Genomic DNA, 20,363 nt, shown 5'->3' with positions numbered 1-20,363 from the left:
TAAAACAAACCCAAATCAAAGTCCATAATTTATTAAAAAAATTTCACATCTAAGAGCATCACTAAAAATCTACATCCGAGTCTAATTACGAGAATTACCTGAAACATACACATAAGAAGCGTGAGCTTACAAGCCCAGTGTTGGATCATCAAAAAAATAATCACATACATATCAAAATATCAATCATCATAATAATCACAAGTTCTAACACTGATACTTATGCATGAACATGTCGATGCATATTTTAAAACGATCGACATTTTATAAAATTTCCTACCCATCTCCGCTACATACCAATATTGAGTTCCTCAGAACCAGTCCGTCCAAAAACACACCATTTGTGGATAAGCCACCACATGATTATCGATAAATGACCACATAACACATTGTATATGAGCGACCACATAATTGCCAATAACAACCACATAATCGCAGATAAACTGCCACGTAACTTCCACCTTTCATTAAACCCACCCAATGCATGTGATATGGCCATTTTCAAATTTAACAGATATAATCACCTTTCACATTTCTCATGTAGTCATGCTCTGCAACAACCCGTTTTAGGGTCAAGTCAAAACAGTGGTTTTGGAACCACAAATCTGAAGTAGAAATGTTAATTTTATTATTTCTTTAAGGTCTATAGTATGATTGAATGATTGTGTGAAAATTTGGTTAAGAAATTTTATCGATAGAGTGTCCAATTTGACAAATAGGACTAAATTGTAATAACTGCAAAATGCGTGTTCTAGATGCTAAAAGTGTCTAATTGAAATGAAATTTTAAATTGGAGGTCATTAAATTGTAATTAGGCCATTATAATTTAAGTTGGACAAAAATGGACATGGATGGGTAAAATTTTGACGTTAGTCATTAAGGGCATTTTGGTCATTTGGTAAATAAAGACAAATAAAAAGATGTCATCTTCTCAAATTAGTTCCCGCCATAGCCGAAATTTTCAAGGAAGACATAGCTAGGGTGTTGGCCACTTCCAAGCTCGATTGTAAGTCTGTTCTTGCCCCATTTTTAATGATTTTTATGTTTTTGAAGTTGTCTCAACCTAATCTAGCTATTTCAAGGTCTAATTTGAAAGAAAATCAAAGTCTAAAATTTTACCCATGTTGAATATTTGTGTACTTTGATGTCTAATGGTAGAAAACGTATGTTTAATGTTAGGTAAACAACATTTACCGCGTAGCTATGTCTTGACTGACAGCTTTTATGAGTAGGTCTATTGATAGCTCGAGAGCAAACAACTATGTGATATGAGATTTGGGGTAGCATTGGCTACATATGAGGCACTTAGTGTGCAAATTTCCTGAGTATCTGACATTGTTATTCCGAGTGGTTCACGAGTATGTCAAAGATGAGATTATGTGTAAATTCCTTTTGATATGGTACAGGTATGTACTTGAAGCTCATATCTAATAAATGCTTGAAATGATGAATATGAGGTAAGGTTTGTGATAAAGTGAGTTAGATTATGAAACCATGGTAAATGTACATTTAATTACGTTATATTATTCGAATGTTATATGCATGGTAAGGTTGCTTATTTATTGCATACGAGCTTACTAAGCTATATTGCTTACTCCATTTATTTTCCATGTTTTTATAGTGTCGCCAAGTTAGCTCAGAATCAGAGGTCGTCGGAGATTCGCCTTACACTATCAAAATTGTTATTTTGGGTATTTGATGATCTTAGTATTTTGGAAGTATGGCATGTATAAGGCTTGGTCATTTTATTATATGTGTCATTTGTTTTGGCCAAATGTGTTGGCTTGCATTTGTTTAAGATGTTTGATAACTGGCCATGTAAATTGGCTCATTTTGGCTAACATGGTTGTAAGTACATTTATATGCATGTATGTGTTAATGTTTCTTGGTGATGAGTTTTATATGATTTGTTACTTTTGATTGTGGTGCAATGCTTTGTTGTGAAATGGATGAATTGATTTATTAGTATGATATATTACCTTGATGAGTGAATACAAGTTGTTATTAGTCTTAGTAGTATTTTGGGAATGAGAAAAATGGTATGTTTAGCTTGGCTTGTTAAAATGTCATGTGTATGTTTGATGATGGTATTGCATTGATATGTATTAGCCATGATTGTGGATGTTTGGTTGCCTAAGTATGCCATGTTTTGTGCCATTGAATGGATATAAGTGCTTGTGCAAATAAGGCTGGCAAATGGCTTGGTAAATAGCCATTATTTTGTCCATATGGGCAGACACACGGGCGTGTGTCTAGGCTGTTTGTGACACATGGTATGCCCCATGGGTGTGTGTTCCAGCTGTGTGTCCCCTGCACCTTAATTTTGAGAAACAGAATGCTCAGAATTGAGCAGACAGGTAGAGACACGGGCGTTTGTCTCAGCCGTGTGGACGGCACGGCCTCAAACACGGGCGTGTGCCTTGGGCATGTGAAGTCTACACCTATTATATGAAATTTAATTTTCCACACGGACTAGCACACGAGCGTGTGACTTGGCCGTGTGACCTCAATTTGTTCATTGGTTACAAGTCAAAGAGTTACACGAGGTCAGGACACAGGCATGTGTGACCACACGGCCTCATCACACAGGTGTGTCCCATATCCATACGGGCGTGTGACCTCTATTTAGGCAAAAATTTTCTAAGTTTTGTAAAAAATTTCTACATTCTCAGTTTAGTCTTGGACCACTCCCAAAGCATATTTTGGGCCTCGTAGGCTCGTAATAGGGACTTTATGATAAATTTCAAATGGTTTTAATTTGGACACAAATTTATGACTCGAAATTGTATGGTTGCTTGTGATGTGAGTTCAGTAATGCGTCGTACCCTGTTTCGGCTTTAAATACGGGTAAGGGGTGTTACATTTAGTTGTATCAGAGCTACGGTTTAGTCAATTCTCAGCTAACATAGCATGTGTGAGAGTCTAGTTATACATGCCATATATAAATCTTGATAGTGTGACGACTCTTGATAATTTAAATTGTGTTTTCATATAGTAAATGGATCTCGACTGAGAAGTAACTGATAATGTAGAAAGTAATGTGCCGACTCTTACTCAATGGACAACACCATCTGAAAGTAGACCGGTCACAATTAGTCAATGAGAAGAGGCTAGGAAAGCCTTCTTCCAAAGAATGAATGAGTGGTTTGCCGAGTTTGTTTGAAGAAATCCGGCTGCCCAACATCCTCCACCCCCACCTAACCCTCAACCGATTCCTGATTGCAAGGTTTCGTGATAGGATTTAAATATTTTGAATTACTCGTTCTTGAACTAACTATTATTGCGATGTAGGCAAGTGTACCTATCAAATAGTAGTATAGTTTTAGCAAGACCGGATTGTTGAACCCAAAGGAACTAAAAGTACTAGTAATGAATGTCTTTTTATTATCTAGCCTAAGAATAAAGAGGTTTTTGTTTTAACTAACTAATTATCTAGACTAAGGATGCACAGAGAAAAGAATTGGGAAATTGCTTTTGGGAAAAATCGATTGACTTGAGACAATACCTAAGGAAAAATCCACCTAGACCTCACTTGTTATTCTGGCTCCGAATCGGACGATTTATTCATTCAACTTGTTCCGTAGAGATCCCTAAGTTATGTTATTATCCCTATTCAAGACTAATAACGTCTAATCCCTAGATTGAATAACTGAGACTTTTCTCTAGTTAACACTCTAGGGTTGCATTAACTCGATCTATGGATCCCTTTATTAGGTTTCACCCTAATCTGGAAAAATCTTGTCACCCTATTTTTAGGCGCGCAATCAACTCCGCTTAATTATTACAAATGTACTCTTAGACAGGGTCTATTCCTCCTCTGAATAAGAACTTGTCTTGAATCGGTACCCTGGGATATTAAAACAAGAATTAAGAACACATAATTAAGAACAAGTTAAATATTTATCGTACGATTCAGAAAATAATAACAAGATTCGTCTTAGCTTTCATTCCCCTTAGGTATTTAGGGGTTTTAGTTCATAACTAAATAAGAAAACATCTCAGAAGAATAAAGAATACAAAACATAAAGAAAACCCAAAACTCCTGAAGGGAAATTGAGGAGAGATCTTTAGTCTTGATGATGAATCCGACTTCTGAGATGGATCAATCGGCTTCCTTGGAGTAATTCCTTACCCCCTATTCTCTGTTCCCCCTTTTCTCCTCTTCTAGGGTTTATTTATAGGCTTTGGAAGAGCCCTCAAAAGTAGCCTTTTCTGAATTGGACTCAACTTGGGCTCGGTAGGGACACACCCGTGTGATAGCCCGTGTGCGATTACTTCAGGCTGTGTTCGAGCTTGCCAAATTGACACGGCCGTGTGGTTTGCCCGTGTAAATCCTGCTTCGATTCTACCAAATTGACACGACCGTGTGGGCTGCCTGTGTGAGGAAGTCCAAGTCATGTTGAGTTTGTACTTTGGCCAATTTTCTCTGTTTTTGGCCCGTTTCTCGTTCCTTTCGCTCTCCTATTCTCTTCTAAGTATAAAACATGAAATTAAAGCATTAGGAGCATCGGATTCACCAATTCTAATGAGAAATCATCCATAAAATGCATTAAACATGGGGTAAAATATGTACAATTTATGGTTTATAAATTCCAATAGCTTCCCAAGGTGTGGAAGTGGTAAGACTAAACAAGCCTCCAGTCGATAAGATTCACAAGCAAGGGGTTGAAGAATTTAGAACAAATGTCAATGATGATCCTGAAAGGGCAAAATTCTGGCTTGAGAACTCTATATGGGTATTTGACGAACTTTCTTGCACATCGGATGAGTGCTTGAAATGTGTTGTGTCACTTTTGAGGTATACAACATATCGGTGGTGGAACACTCCCATATCTGTGGTACCAAGGGAAAGGGTCACTTAGGATTTCCTCCAAGAGGAATTCAGAAAGAAGTATATCAGTCAGCGGTTTATTGATCAGAAATGTAAAGAGTTCTTAGAACTAAAACAGGACTGTAAGACTGTGACTAAGTACGAACGAGAATTTTTTTGGCTTAGTAAGTATGCTCGGGAATGTGTCTCGACAGAGGCTATTATGTGTAAAAGATTCAAAGATGGGATGAATGAAGACATTAGATTATTAGTTAGGATTTTAAAGCTGAGGTGATTTATTATACTAGTCGAACGAGCTTGGGAAATAGAAGAGTTAAGCAAAGAAAAGAGAAAAGTTGAGTTTGAGACTAGAGATTTGAGGAAGAGGCCGATGAATAAACTGTTTTAGTCCTCGTCGAAGAAATTGAGAGATTTGTATGCTCGATCGAATGCTTCTACCGGGTATCCCAACCGAGATTGTGGGAAGCAATATTCGGGTTCGAAAGCCCAAACTACATCCATAGCAAGTGTTGGTAATGCTAGGTCTAATAAGCCTGAATGCTGACATTGTGGTAGACAACATCCCAGTGAATGTAGGATGAATAACCAGGCTTCTTTAGCTCTGGCTTCCAGATCACTTCATCTGGGATTGCCCTGAAATGGTTGAAAAAGAGAATTTTCAGAATGCAAGATCGATTAATACTACTGTTAGAGGGAGGCCAGTGAGAAATACAGGAAATGAAACCAGTAGCAGAGGTGTATCCAAAGATTTAGCCGTGAGATCAGAAGTGAGAGCACCCGTGAGAGCTTATTCTGTAACACCCGTATCCCATATCTATCGCCGGACTAGGGTTAAAGGCATTACTGGACAAATCAAAGCATTTCAGAAAATAATTAACAAACATTATTCAAACATAATCATAAATAATTGCAGAGTCCCTTACATAGGTAAACAATACCTTAAACATGCTTTAGAAAGGGGTCGAGACTAAACCGAGCTCATACAAATTTTTTCTAAACTTGAACATTTTTCAAAAGTTGTACAGGTCACACGCCTGTGTGAATAGGCTGTGTCTCACACCACTTTAGACATGCCCATGTGTCTAGGCTGTATCAAAATAGGGCATACATACTAAACTGCCCACACAACCACAAGACACGTCGTGTGCCAGGCTGTGTGAAAGTTAGAGAGGCTACTAACTTGGGTCACATGGCCAGTCACAATCCTGTGTGTCTAGCCGTGGTCGAAACTGACTTGGCCACATTGCCTAATACAGACTCGTGTGTACGACCGTGTGATCTACCTAGGCTCATTTCAAAATGGCCCTCGAGCAACACGGCTGAGACACACGCCCTTGTCTCTACCAGTGTAGGCAAAAATAGGCCATTTATAAGGCCAAAATGCCACCCATTAAGGGTCCTGCCTACAAGCATCAAAACCACAACATTTTATACCAAATTATTAGCCATTTCACAACCAAATCATACACCATTCATGCCATTAAATTATCAACAAATTCCATTCTTAATTCACCAACCAAATCATACCAAAGCATATGTTTCAATACTTCACATTTACATCATTCAATCTCATGACCAAAACTTATCAATTTCTCAAATATGCACATACCAAAACTTACCAAAATTGACCATTTCATTTGGTCATTCATAAACACATCACATAAGCATATTTGCATCACATATCATATACCAAAATCAAACCATAAGTTCAACCATAATTAAGCCATATCACATGGCTAAATTTACACTTCACAAAACATATTCAACTAACTCTAGCCTATACATGCCATACTCCAGTATTTACACTTTCAAAATGTACCAAAATAGAGTTTGATAGTGTGGTGATGATCCTCGACGATCCTTGAGCTCCTGATAGCTACGATATCTATAAAATAATGCAAACACACACAAAGTAAGCTTTGAAAAGCTTAGTAAGTCACATACAAATAAACTTGACATTCAAAACATGAAAACATCATCAAATTACATATATTCCATGGCCAAATACTATCTCAAACAACATAGTTCATATACATTTAACATATTCCCAATTCATTTGCACATATAGCATATTTTCTCATATTTAACACATATATCATCACTTGTACATATACTTACCTTTTATTCTCAAATATAGTATACATTTCAAACGTACCTGAATCGAATACACATCACATATAATCATTCATTGCTCGGAATGCCCGAAATCATAAGGATACACAGATAGCTCAGAAAGCTAGTACAATGCCGACGTCCCAGACGTGATCTTACATGCAATCAAATATCGATGCCACTGTCCTAGAAAGGGTCTTACACTAATTCAAATACGATGCCAATGTCCCAAACGTGGTCTTACATATAAATCATAAGTCAATGCCAACATCCCAGACATGGTCTTACACGAAAACACATATCGGATCCTATGTTATGACATATGTATCCTAACTATTCCTATGGTTTGTACAGGACTTTTCGAACTTTGAAACTTTGTCGATACTTTCTGAGATGTCTCTTATTTCTTAACTCATTATTCATTCATCATAGTACAATAGCATGTAAGTAACTCAATTCAAATTGCATTTATTTGTATATAGACTTACCTTGTACGGATTCGGGTAGACGAAATCGGCTACTCGACGACTTTCGACTTTCCCCAATCTAATTTTATTTTCTTTAGTTCTTCATCTATATAAATTCAATTTTAACCTTTTGATGCACAAATCATTCAAATCAATCCACAAACACACATTTAGGGTATTTTACAAAATAGCCCTCACATTTTCATATTTTGACAATTTAGTCCCTAATCACAAAAATCACAAAATACATAAAATTTGCATATACTTATGCTTAGCCGAATATTCATAGCACTCATACATGTCCACATATTTCATTTATTTCACATTTTAGTCCCTCAATTTACTAATTTCACAATTTAGCCCAAATTACTCAAATTCATCAAAAATTCAAAGACAAAACTTAGTAATCTAACACATATCTTTAATTTACTATCATCAAACTTCATAAAGCTCATAGTTTCATCAATGGCATAACTCAAAATCATCAACAAAATCAAAAAGTAGGACATGGGCTTGATAGTATACTAAGCAACGATCACAAAAATGTAGAAATTATCAAAAACCGAACAAAACACATACCTTAATCAAGCCAAACCTTAGCCAAACCCTAGAAAACTTTTATCGTTTCTTTTGCCTTTGATTTTCGGAAAGATAGGATATTTATGACCTAATTTCATACTTTTTTTATTTAATTCTTATTAATATATCATTTACCATATTAACCTTACTAAATCATTAACTTATAACATATAAACCATGGACATAAATGTCCACCAACCTATACAATGGTTTAATATCAACATAAGGACCTCACAATTAATAAGCCAAATAGATTAAGCACTTTAACAAACAGTAGGCAACTTTTGCATTTAGCACGATTTGGTCCTTTTATCAAATTAAACACACATACGATTAAATTTTTATACGAAACTTTCACACATGCCAATTCACATATCATAAGCACAGAAAATAATATTAAAAATTTTTTCTAACTTGGATTAGTGGTCCCAAAACTAATATTCTGACTAGGGTCTAAACCAGAATGTTACAATTCTCCCCTTTAGGGATTTTCGTCCCCAAAATCTTACCATTGAACAGATTCAGATATTGTCGTCTTCTAACATCTTCAGGCTCCTACGTAGTGTAGCACCTCTAACCTGTGCCCGTTACTAGAATAGGGTTACGAGACATTATTGACCAAAGCACATTTCAGGACAGTCATAATTCACATGCTTTAAAACTTCACTATTCAAATCATATATGTCTACTTATCATTTATGGCATTCGTGTAACGCCCCAATTTTCGGGTTTTCTGTGTGTTGGCAATTTAAAATTTCTGTGTTCTGTCTATTTGGGGTAGGTTTAATTATGTTAGTGGGCCTCTAGAAGGCCCAAGATTAAGTTAAAACTCGATAACTTTAGTTAATTTTAGTTCCATAAGAAAAAGGGGTTCTGGTTATGTAATATCCTGATTTTGGGCCTAGTCAGAATAGTGGTTTCGTGACCACAAAATCCGAGATAGAAATAATTATTTTATGACTATTTTAAGGTCTATGATATGATTGCATGATTGTGTGAAAATTTCGTGAAGAAATTTTATGCATAAAGTGCTTAAATTGAAATTAGGGACTAAATCGAATAATTTGCAAAACTTGCATTCTAGAAGTTTCTAGTATGAAATTGTTTTGAAATATTAATTAGGAGGTCTTAAATAGAATTTTATCAATTTCTAAGTCTATGGACAAAAATTGGACATGGATGGAATTTTTGGAAAGTTTAGTAGTAAGGGCATTTTGGTCATTTAGGGGTAAAATGAATTAAAATACAAAATTAAAAGCCAATTTTGCTCATCTTCAACCCCATGGCCGAATATAGCAAGGAGAAACCATGGCTAGGGTTTTTCAAGCTTCCAAGCTCGATTGTAAGTCCGTTCTAGCCTCGTTTTTAATGATTTTTACGTTTTTAGAGTCCCGGTAGCTCGATTTAGCTTATGATAGCAATAATTTAACCTAGGGTTTATATTTGAAAAAATTCCCATAGGTGAAATTTGTGTATTTTGGTGTTTTATGATAGAATAAGAGGTTTTAAATTATGTTAGACAACTTGTGCTACTCGGTTTCAAGTGAAAACGAGCAAAATGGCTTAATCGGTAAAAATACCTAATAGTCATAAGTACATGTTAGAGTGAGAATTTGATGTTGCCATAGAAGGGAAAAATGATCAGCATGTCATAAAACATAAGAAAATAGGCTGAAGTTTAATTTACGAGCTTTGGGGAAAAAGTGTAAATATGCAAAAGTTTAGGGGCAAAATTGTAATTTTTCCAAAATATGATTTTGGGTCAATTTGAATAATTTGAGTCCTAATTAGACTATATTTTAAATGATAGAGCAAGGAAAACTGAAATTCGAGCTAAAATGGGGAAAATACCAAGTTGTGGACGAAATGGTAAAATTAGCCATTTTCGCATACGAGGTAAGTTCATATGTAAATGTTGGTAACATAGTTATTATCTTAAATGTTTTAATGTTATTTAAATGATATGATAATTATTATGAAATATCATACTTGTGACAATTGTTTGATAATATGTCAAATTATGTGATATACTTGGAAAATGTGAAATGCTACCGAGTATCGGTATCGACATTCCATAGAAAATGGTTGAGACATATGATCGGGAAAAATGTCCCGTTGAACTTTAGGAATGGATTAGGATACAAGTGACATGTCACTGGGATATTTGGGCATCCGAACTCGTTGAGTTGAGTCCGAGTTCACTTATAGATGCGAGCGTCCGAACTCGTTGAGTTGAGTCCGAGTTCGTGAGATGTAACTAGGCATCCGAGCTCGTTGAGTTGAGTCTGAGTTCACTTATGGATGCGAACGCCCGAGCTCGTTGAGTTGAGTTCGATTTCGCTTATGGGCGGGTTACATGGTAGCTTGGCTACATATGTGACACTTATGTGCAAACTTTCCATGTATCCGAATTATATTCCGATGTGTTCAACGGGTAAAGTTCTACTGAAATGGAGGAATACTCAAGATGAAAGGGACGTATTGGTAAGTGTTGTGAAATGGGTACTTTGAACAGGTATGTACTTAGCCCTCGGGTTGAAAAATCGATGTAACAACAATATGGTAAGATGATAAATGAAAATGTGATATGAATGTCTTGGTGATGATTATGCAAATGATGTTTTAGGTTTGCTTATATGGTTATGTTACTTGCTATTTGCATGTGAACTTATTAAGTATTTATGCTTACTCCCTCCTTTTCATTCCTTGTAGTTTTGATAAGCCAGCTCGGAAATCGGGAACGGTCGAAGGCTCGCTCACACTATCCGTATACCATCTTGGCATAATGGCTTGTATATTTTGAGTATGGCATGTATAGCATTATAATCATTTTGTATATACGATCTTATGATATGGTTATTGAGTGGTATGGAAATGCTTGGTAATGATTAGCCATTGGAATGGCTAATCATGATCATATTTGGTGTTATGTATGTCAAATTACTAGCTAATCCATGGAAACCATGAAATAGGTAAAATTTACCATAAAATAGATTCAGACAGCAGTAGTGACGTGAATTTGAAAATCACTAAAAATAGTAGAAATGGAATTAAATAATAAATAAGTTATGGAATAGAAGCTTGATGAGTATATTTTCATATGGAAGAAGCAAAACAGGTATATGAGCTATATTTTATGAGATGTTTAAATTTTTGTGAAACAGGGCCAGAGCGATTTCTAGATCCCCTGTTCTGACTTTGGAAATTCACCATAAATTTTACAAAGATAATTAGAAGTCATGCTTTATATGTACAGATTAATTATTTAGTATAGTTTTATTAGAGATAAACGGGATAGTCATTTAAGCTCTGTACAGGGAGATATCTGATTCGTAATACACAGAGGTCAGAGTAGTCGAACCCTGAAATAGGGGAGACTATAACTAATAAACTGTACTAATTGGCCTGACCAAAAATTATAGAAAAAAATTAATAGATAGATATATGAGTCTAGTTTCAGGAAAAAATTACAGAATTGGATTTTGAGTTTCGGAACTCGAGATATGATTTTTAAAGCGACTGTGATGCAGTTAGCCAGCTTATCTGGAAATTTTAAAATGAATTGTATGAGCTGTTTAAGTAATGAATTAAGTCCGTTAACACCTTGTGTTCGACTCCGGCAACGGTCTCGGGTACGGGGTGTTACATTTAGTGGTATCAGAGCAGGTTTAGTCGGTTCTCGGACTAACCTAGCGTGTGTAAAAGTTTAGCTATACATGCCACTGATCTGTGATAGTGTGATGTCTTCCGACGCGTATGAGTACCCTCTTATTTAGACAGGGTACTCTCCAACCAAGCTGCGCCGACCATGTTCAATGTTATGTGAAGGTATTTGAGTAAAATTATGATTATGATAAGTCTCGGTTCAGAAAAGTATGAATAAAGGTTTATGATACATATGTGATAAATATTCATATTTGCTTAATGCTCATATGATGTAGTGTATGTGGCTTACTTGATAAGATGAACGGGATAAATAGAAAGTAGTAGAGGTATAAATAAAGGTCATAATATTATGATACGAGTGAAAATGTCCTTGTCTTGATTTGGACGTCAAATGTTGATAAATGTTAATGATATATAATTTTTATGAGATAAAGGATTATAATGAAATGAACTTATCTATGTTAAATTGTTGGACTGAATTATATGATTGCAATGATATGTACATGATGATGCACGAAATGAAAGTTGTGATTGTGATGCAAATATCTATGTTTGTTTGGCCTTATATAATGTCATGAGCATGAATTAATTTAATTAAATGAATGGATAAGTAAAGCTGTCTAGAAAACATAGAATGTATGAATAAGTATATTGTCTAAATGGGACAATAGGAAAATTGGTGTAAGCCAACATTAATGAATGACATGATTTTGATGATGTTACTATGATGATGGAAGTTGTGTCATATGTGTATGTATAAGAAAGTCGAGTCAGAGGTCCTACAACCCCTCCCCCTTACCGAAGTGGTACTTATAATGGAATCTCATGAGATTTGTATTGAATAAGTTTCCGGTTGAGAACCCAAAGAGTATAGTGATAGAATAATTATAAGTATGATTAGAGATTGAAAATGAGCTGATAAGTAAAGTCAGAGCCAGTAAAGTATCGGATTGACGTAAAAATTATTGGAGTTATGCACTGTCCCAGTTAGAAAAGGAATTCTCCTTGGTAAACCGAATTACTCAGGTGCAAGGTTGAGAAAAGTGTAAATCGAAATTTATTCAGAACTGGCCTTCTTTAGTGAATGGTTTCATATGAAATTTGTGATGGCAGAACTAGTTGGGGAAATGATAATTGAAATGTGAACTATCTGAGTGTGACAGTTATGACTGGACAAATTTAGCAGTCTCTTTTGAGATGTTCTATGTGTTTACCCATTCTCAGAAATATTTCTATGGCTATTGATCTTCTGAAGAAATTCTTGTTATATGGGAATGTCTTCTAATTCTGGTGTTGGATGAAAGCATTGGTAGTCTGACTGGTTTATAATTTATATTGCTCTATTTCATCGGGTATTCTATTTCATTTCGTCTGATAAGAATTGATGAGAGAATACGTATGATATTATGATTCTGTTTCTTCTACTTGATGCTTCATCTGATATATATGTATGGGAAGATATATTGATCTTGTTATATTTGATTTCAGTGGGATTAAATGATGTTTTCTTCTGGACTTTCTTTCTTTGAAGAATTATCGAGGTATTCCGTATTTTCTCTATGAGTTTGGTTTTCGATTCTCCGGCATAGTATCGTATCTTGGGTTTCTTTATCCTGGATCTCTTTATTCTGGATTTCTTTATTCCGGGTTTCTCTATCTTGGATTTCTTTATTCGGTTTTCTTGTTATCTTTGTTCCATAATTTGTCAATTATGACTCATGTTCGAAGTGGGTTCTTCAGCTCATGATAATCATGTCAAAGATGACTATACTTCTAATTTGATCTTGGTAATGTGGTGATTTTAGTATTGGGATTTTTTCTAATTTCTGTGTAAGGATTTGACATCAGTAAAGGCATAGGTGATAAAAGCGCGAGTTTCAGTCGGTATGGTAAATTATTTATTTGAAAGATTTCATGAATGTCAAATTATGTCAGGATTGTTTTTCCCAAGTCTGATAATAGAATTTCATTTTGTACGGATAAAAGAGTAAATAGTTTGAACGAGAAGTGCATATTTATTAGAAAGAGTTGAATATTAGTTTAAGTCACTACGAATGATAAGGTTTCCATCTTGTGAAAGCTGAAAAGTTTATTACATGTTGACAGAGTTCAGATAGATGAGAATATTGGTAACCGAAGCGTCTGAACTAGACTAGTCTACATTGAGCAAAGACTTCCTGACTTTCAGTAATATATTGTTGTATGAATTGTGACGTGTTTCAAGACAGTGAGGTAATGTGATAGTTTAGAGCATCTGATGTTACATAAAATCGTAGTTGTTAAAGGGGTTAAAGCTGAGCATTGGGATCTATCAAAATTATCCTTGTCAGTGTTGATATTGGGATGGAAATGAGAAGGATTATTCCTGAGGCCATATCAGAATTATTTGTATGGCGGAAAGAGGAAAATGTGATGTATCCTATTGTTAAATGTTTGGCGAGATCTATAAATCATATCTGTATTGAATGAATTCCTACTCATCAGATTCATGAAATTTCAGGTCTCTTTGATTGTTGGATTTCTTGGAATTCCGGTCTCCATTAAATCAAGTTAAGATCTGGGTTTTATGTCATGATATCATGGGAAACTGAGAAGGGTTGAAAATTTAAGAACAGTTGAGAGTTGAGACTGTAAGCTTTTAGATCATATGAGAAATTGAAGAGATGTATTGGAGGCACAGTCTAAGTGCAAGTTCTTCGGCACCGAATATGATATTAAAAGTGAAGACCACTTTTCTGGTAAGATTTTCGGGGACGAAAATCCCTGAAGGGGGGAGAGTTGTAATATCCTGATTTTGGGCCTAGTCGGAATAGTGGTTTCGTGACCACAAAATTCGAGATAGAAATAATTATTTTATGATTATTTTAAGGTCTATGATATGATTGCATGATTGTGTGAAAATTTCGTGAAGAAATTTTATGCATAAAGTGCTTAAATTGAAATTAGGGACTAAATCGAATAATTTGCAAAACTTGCATTCTAGAAGTTTCTAGTATGAAATTGTTTTGAAATATTAATTAGGAGGTCTTAAATAGAATTTTACCAATTTCTAAGTCTATGGACAAAAATTGGACATGGATGGAATTTTTGGAAAGTTTAGTAGTAAAGGCATTTTGGTCATTTAGGGGTAAAATGAATTAAAATACAAAATTAAAAGCCAATTTTGCTCATCTTCAACCTCATGGCCGAATATAGCAAGGAGAAACCATGGCTAGGGTTTTTCAAGCTTCCAAGCTCGATTGTAAGTCCGTTCTAGCCTCGTTTTTAATGATTTTTATGTTTTTGGAGTCCTGGTAGCTCGATTTAGCTTATGCTAGCAATAATTTAACCTAGGGTTTATATTTGGAAAAAATTCCCATAGGTGAAATTTGTGTATTTTGGTGTTTTATGATAGAATAAGAGGTTTTAAATTATGTTAGACAACTTGTGCTACTCGGTTTTAAGTGAAAACGAGCAAAAGGGCTTAATCGGTAAAAATACCTAATAGTCATAAGTACATGTTAGAGTGAGAATTTGATGTTGCCATAGAAGGGAAAAATGACCAGCATGCCATAAAACATAAGAAACTAGGCTGAAGTTTAATTTACGAGCGTTGGGGCAAAAGTGTAAAAAGGCAAAAATTTAAGGGCAAAATTGTAATTTTTCCAAAATATGATTTTGGGTCAATTTGAATAATTTGAGTCCTAATTAGACTATATTTTAAATGATAGAGCAAGGAAAACTGAAATTCGAGCTAAAATGGGGAAAATACCAAGTTATGGACGAAATGGTAAAAGTAGCCATTTTCGCATACGAGGTAAGTTCATATGTAAATGTTGGTAACATAGTTATTGTTTTAAATGTTTTAATGTTATTTAAATGATATGATAATTATTATGAAATATCATACTTGTGACAATTGTTTGATAATATGTCAAATTATGTGATATACTTGGAAAATGTGAAATACTACCGAGTATCGGTATCGACATTCCATAGAAAATGGTTGAGACATATGATTGGGAAAAATGTCCCGTTGAACCTTAGGAATGAATTAGGATACAAGTGACATGTCACTGGGATATTTGGGCATCCGAACTCGTTGAGTTGAGTCCGAGTTCACTTATAGATGCGAGCGTCCGAACTCGTTGAGTTGAGTCCGAGTTCGTGAGATGTAACTAGGCATCCGAGCTCGTTGAGTTGAGTCTGAGTTCACTTATGGATGCGAACGCCCGAGCTCGTTGAGTTGAGTTCGATTTCGCTTATGGGCGGGTTACATGGTAGCTTGGCTACATATGTGACACTTATGTGCAAACTTTCCATGTATCCGAATTATATTCCGATGTGTTCAACGGGTAAAGTTCTACTGAAATGGAGGAATACTCAAGATGAAAGGGACGTATTGGTAAGTGTTGTGAAATGGGTACTTTGAACAGGTATGTACTTAGCCCTCGGGTTGAAAAATCGATGTAACAACAATATGGTAAGATGATAAATGAAAATGTGATATGAATGTCTTGGTGATGATTATGCAAATGATGTTTTAGGTTTGCTTATATGGTTATGTTACTTGCTATTTGCATGTGAACTTATTAAGTATTTATGCTTACTCCCTCCTTTTCATTCCTTGTAGTTTTGATAAGCCAGCTCGGAAATCGGGAACGGTCGAAGGCTCGCTCACACTATCCGTATACCATCTTGGCATAATGGCTTGTATATTTTGAGTATGGCATGTATAGCATTATAATCATTTTGTATATATGGTCTTATGATATGGTTATTGAGTGGTATGGAAATGCTTGGTAATGATTAGCCATTGGAATGGCTAATGATGATCATATTTGGTGTTATGTATGTCAAATTACTAGCTAATCCATGGAAACCATGAAATAGGTAAAATTTACCATAAAATAGATTCAGACAGCAGTAGTGACGTGAATTTGAAAAATCACTAAAAATAGTATAAATGGAATTAAATAATGAGTAAGTTATGGAATCGAAGCTTGATGAGTATATTTTCATATGGAAGAAGCAAAACAGGTATATGAGCTATATTTTATGAGATGTTTAAATTTTTGTGAAACAGGGCCAGAGCGATTTCTGGATCCCCTGTTCTGACTTTGGAAATTCACCCTAAATTTTACAAAGATAATTAGAAGTCATGCTTTATATGTACAGATTAATTATTTAGTCTAGTTTTATTAGAGATAAACGACATAGTCATTTAAGCTCTGTACGGGGAGATATCTGATTCGTAATACACAGAGGTCAGAGTAGTCAAACCCTGAAACAGGGGAGATTTTAACTAATAAACTGTACTAATTGGCATGACTAAAAATTGTAGAAAACAATTACTAGATAGATATATGAGTCTAGTTTCAGGAAAAATTTACGGAATTGGATTTTGAGTTTCGGAACTCGAGATATGATTTTTAAAGCGACTGTGATGCAGTTAGCCAACTTGTCTGGAAATTTTAAAATGAATTGTATGAGTTGTTTAAGTAATGAATTAAGTCCGTTAACACCTCGTGTTCGACTCCGGAAACGGTCTCGGGTACGAGGTGTTACAGGTTAACTGGGCTTTTTAGTATTAATTGGGCAAAATAAAACACAAGGAAGTTGGTGGCAAAGTGGCATGTGACGCCACTGGGAAGGCTATAAGAGTGGCATGTGGATGCTAAGGAACCAAGGTTCAAGTCACAATGGGAGTATATTAAGGGAAGTATTTTTATGTTTGGAAAGGTTAAGTAATGAAACTCAAGTAAAAGACTGTCAGGAGGAGTTTGAGTTGCTCAGATGATTGAGTAATGAGGGGATAAGGGAGAGGATTTAGGAGCCGATAAGGGGAGAAAATCAAGGAATCTGAGTATGAAGTAGGAGTTGGCCGTGTAGGGGACTCTACAAGTGCACATTCGGCTAGGCCACCTTACGTTGGGAATTTTGGCATTTGGTCTAGGGCTGCCGAATTCTTTTGTATTTCGGGACTAGGTTATTTAGTTTGTTCTGCCGAAGATTAGGTTTCTCTTCTCTTCCCTTTTATTTTTGCTAAAAACTGAAGACTACCCCTGTGCTGACTTCGCAACCACAAAACCAAATCCTCTGCTCATCTCTTCTTCTACTCATCTGTTCCTTTTCTTTTAGCCGAACCTAGAAACCCCTCACTGTGCCGTTTTCTCCATAGCCGAATACTACCTCTTTTCTCATCCTTCTCCTTCTTCTATCTTCTCTTTTCCTCATAATCGAACTCATACCCTTCCTTCTCTGTCGCATCCAATATTGTTACCATCTCCCAGATTCTCAAAGAGCCGAATCTTGTGGTAGCCAAACTTCTCTTCTCTTACTTACTTATAAAAACCGTGAACTATAAACCTGTGGTGGAGGAAGGCGAAACTTGGGTTGTGGAATCTATTTCTTCTCACCAGTACGGTAGATCTGGGTTAGGATCGTGGGTAGACGCACTCTTTTAAGCCGAAAAACGATAGGTAAGTTGTTTAAATTAATTACATTAATCACACATGTTTTAAGAAAAAGCCGAAACCCTTAAGGGGATGGCTAACGTTTGGACTAAAGGCATTATGTCTCTTTTTTTTTTGAATGTGTAAGCATTAGCGTGGACAAGGGAGCATGCAGCGATGGACTTGAAGACTATTCGGTTGGATCCTTGGATCTAATCCATATTTCGACAAGAAAGTAAGAGCAATAGGGTTTTAGGCATGGTTGGCCGAATATGGTAAGGGGTTAATACATAGTCGTTTTTGATAGTTAGATAACGTGTTAGTAATCCAATTGTAGGCAGTTCGTGTGTGGATCTCGTCAGCATATCGTCGCAAACATGTGTGTAACTGACACCCTCTCATAGACTAGATCGGCAAAAGCCGAAAAGCCAAAATACCAAAAAGTCGGTATTTTGAGAACATGCGAGTGTGCGAATGCTCGTGAGATTAATAGTTTGATGTATATGGTAAATTAAAGTGATAGGATTGCAAAGTGCATGATTCCATGCATTTCGATGTTTTTGGACTTCTTGGGCCAAAATCGGGATAGTGGGCCAACGGGCCCAATTCGGTAAGAAAACGAGGTAAGTGTTTCCGGTCGTATGTAAATGACTATGTTATGCATGAAAACCTTAAGAATAGTTAAATTACTTGAATACCCCTATGTATGGAAAATTACTGTTATACCCCTAAGTGCAAGATTACCATTATACCCCTAGGGTTACTTTTGACAGAAAAGCATGATGATCTGATCCCGTTTGATGTATGCCATAATTGTATATCTGTTGCATGGGGACATGGGTTATATTATGGAGGAAGTGTCCTGGTGGCTATGCCACAATTATCTGATCTGGTGGCTCTGCCACATATATCTATTCTGGTGGCACTGCCACGATTATCTGTATTTGGTGACTCTGTCACATTATCTGCTCTGGCAGCCTTGCTGCATATTTCTATGGCGTGTAACGGTTGGGTGGGTCTAGTAGTCTCCCCACATGGTGAAAGGTTGGTATGGGGGTGCGTGTGGTTGGATATGGGTTGGGTTTTGCATAAACATGTGATATCTGTTCTGTTCTGTTATGGGCCTTTGGGCTCTATTCTGACTTCTGTTCTGGGCTAAGGCCAACTTATTCTATTTCAGTGGTTTGAGCCGATATAGGCTATGGTTGGGTTAATTTACACACTGAGTTTCCCCAAACTCACCCTTTTATTTTCGTCCACGCAGGTAATCCCCAACCATAGTGGGCTTGGAGCTGCGAGGGATTTGGAGTGGCTACACATTCTGCAAGTTGATTTTCTTCTGGTGAACTGGACATCCTTTTTTATTTATGTTTAAGGTTTTGGGTTCTTTAAATGTAATAAGGCCGCTGAATTATTTTTTATGGTTTTAATATGTTTTATTAATATAGGTATTACTTATATTTAACTGTTGGAATTGGATAGCTTTAGGGCGTGTTTTCAAAAATAATAATTGATTTCAAAATATCACGACAACAAGCATAGCTTCCGCAATGAAAATATTTTCCAAAGTTAATCACTTTCCTAAAAAGGACTTAATCAAATTGGTTTCCTGTAAATATACATGACGTTAAGGTGTGGCAATGGCGGTGTGCATGTCTAGGATTGGATCCGAAGGGAGCTTGGTATTTAAGCAGTCCGATGGACTCACCTCCTCTTTCCCAGTTTCCTACCTGGTGCACAGCTACCATTCCCTTTAACCTACCATGGAATTATCTTTTAAAACACTAAGTAATTTTTTCTAGATCAACAATATAAAATGTTTTGAATGCTTCGATGTGGCACGTTGGATCCGACCATAACATCTAGGCCGGGTTTGGGGTGTTACATTTAGTGGTATCAGAGCCAAGTTGCAACAACTCGGCTGTGGAATGGGTTTACAAAAATATAGATTTTCGAAAACAAAAATTTTATAAAACATCTGTAATAAAAAAAAAACTCAGTTTTTAAAATTTGGATCTTTAGAAGGTGGCATTCCGAATCTCTGGCCCAAGCCTGTAAGTATTACTCTGAACTTTTCTGAATATTTTCCTGAATTATCTGTCTGTACTGAAACCCTACTAGGATACTCTAGATAGGATGATACTGAAACCATAGGAAAATTTGCTAAGAGACTGAAACTGTAGCTAGACTTTGATTCTGCGAAAACAAACTTTGAATTACTGTCTGATTCATAAAACATCTGTAACAAACACTGGAATATTGAATTAATGCATAAAA

The sequence above is a fragment of the Gossypium hirsutum genome, chromosome A12 (genome assembly GCF_007990345.1).
Source record: "Gossypium hirsutum isolate 1008001.06 chromosome A12, Gossypium_hirsutum_v2.1, whole genome shotgun sequence".
Lineage (NCBI taxonomy): Eukaryota > Viridiplantae > Streptophyta > Magnoliopsida > Malvales > Malvaceae > Gossypium > Gossypium hirsutum.
Note: the sequence above shows the minus strand (reverse complement) of the source record.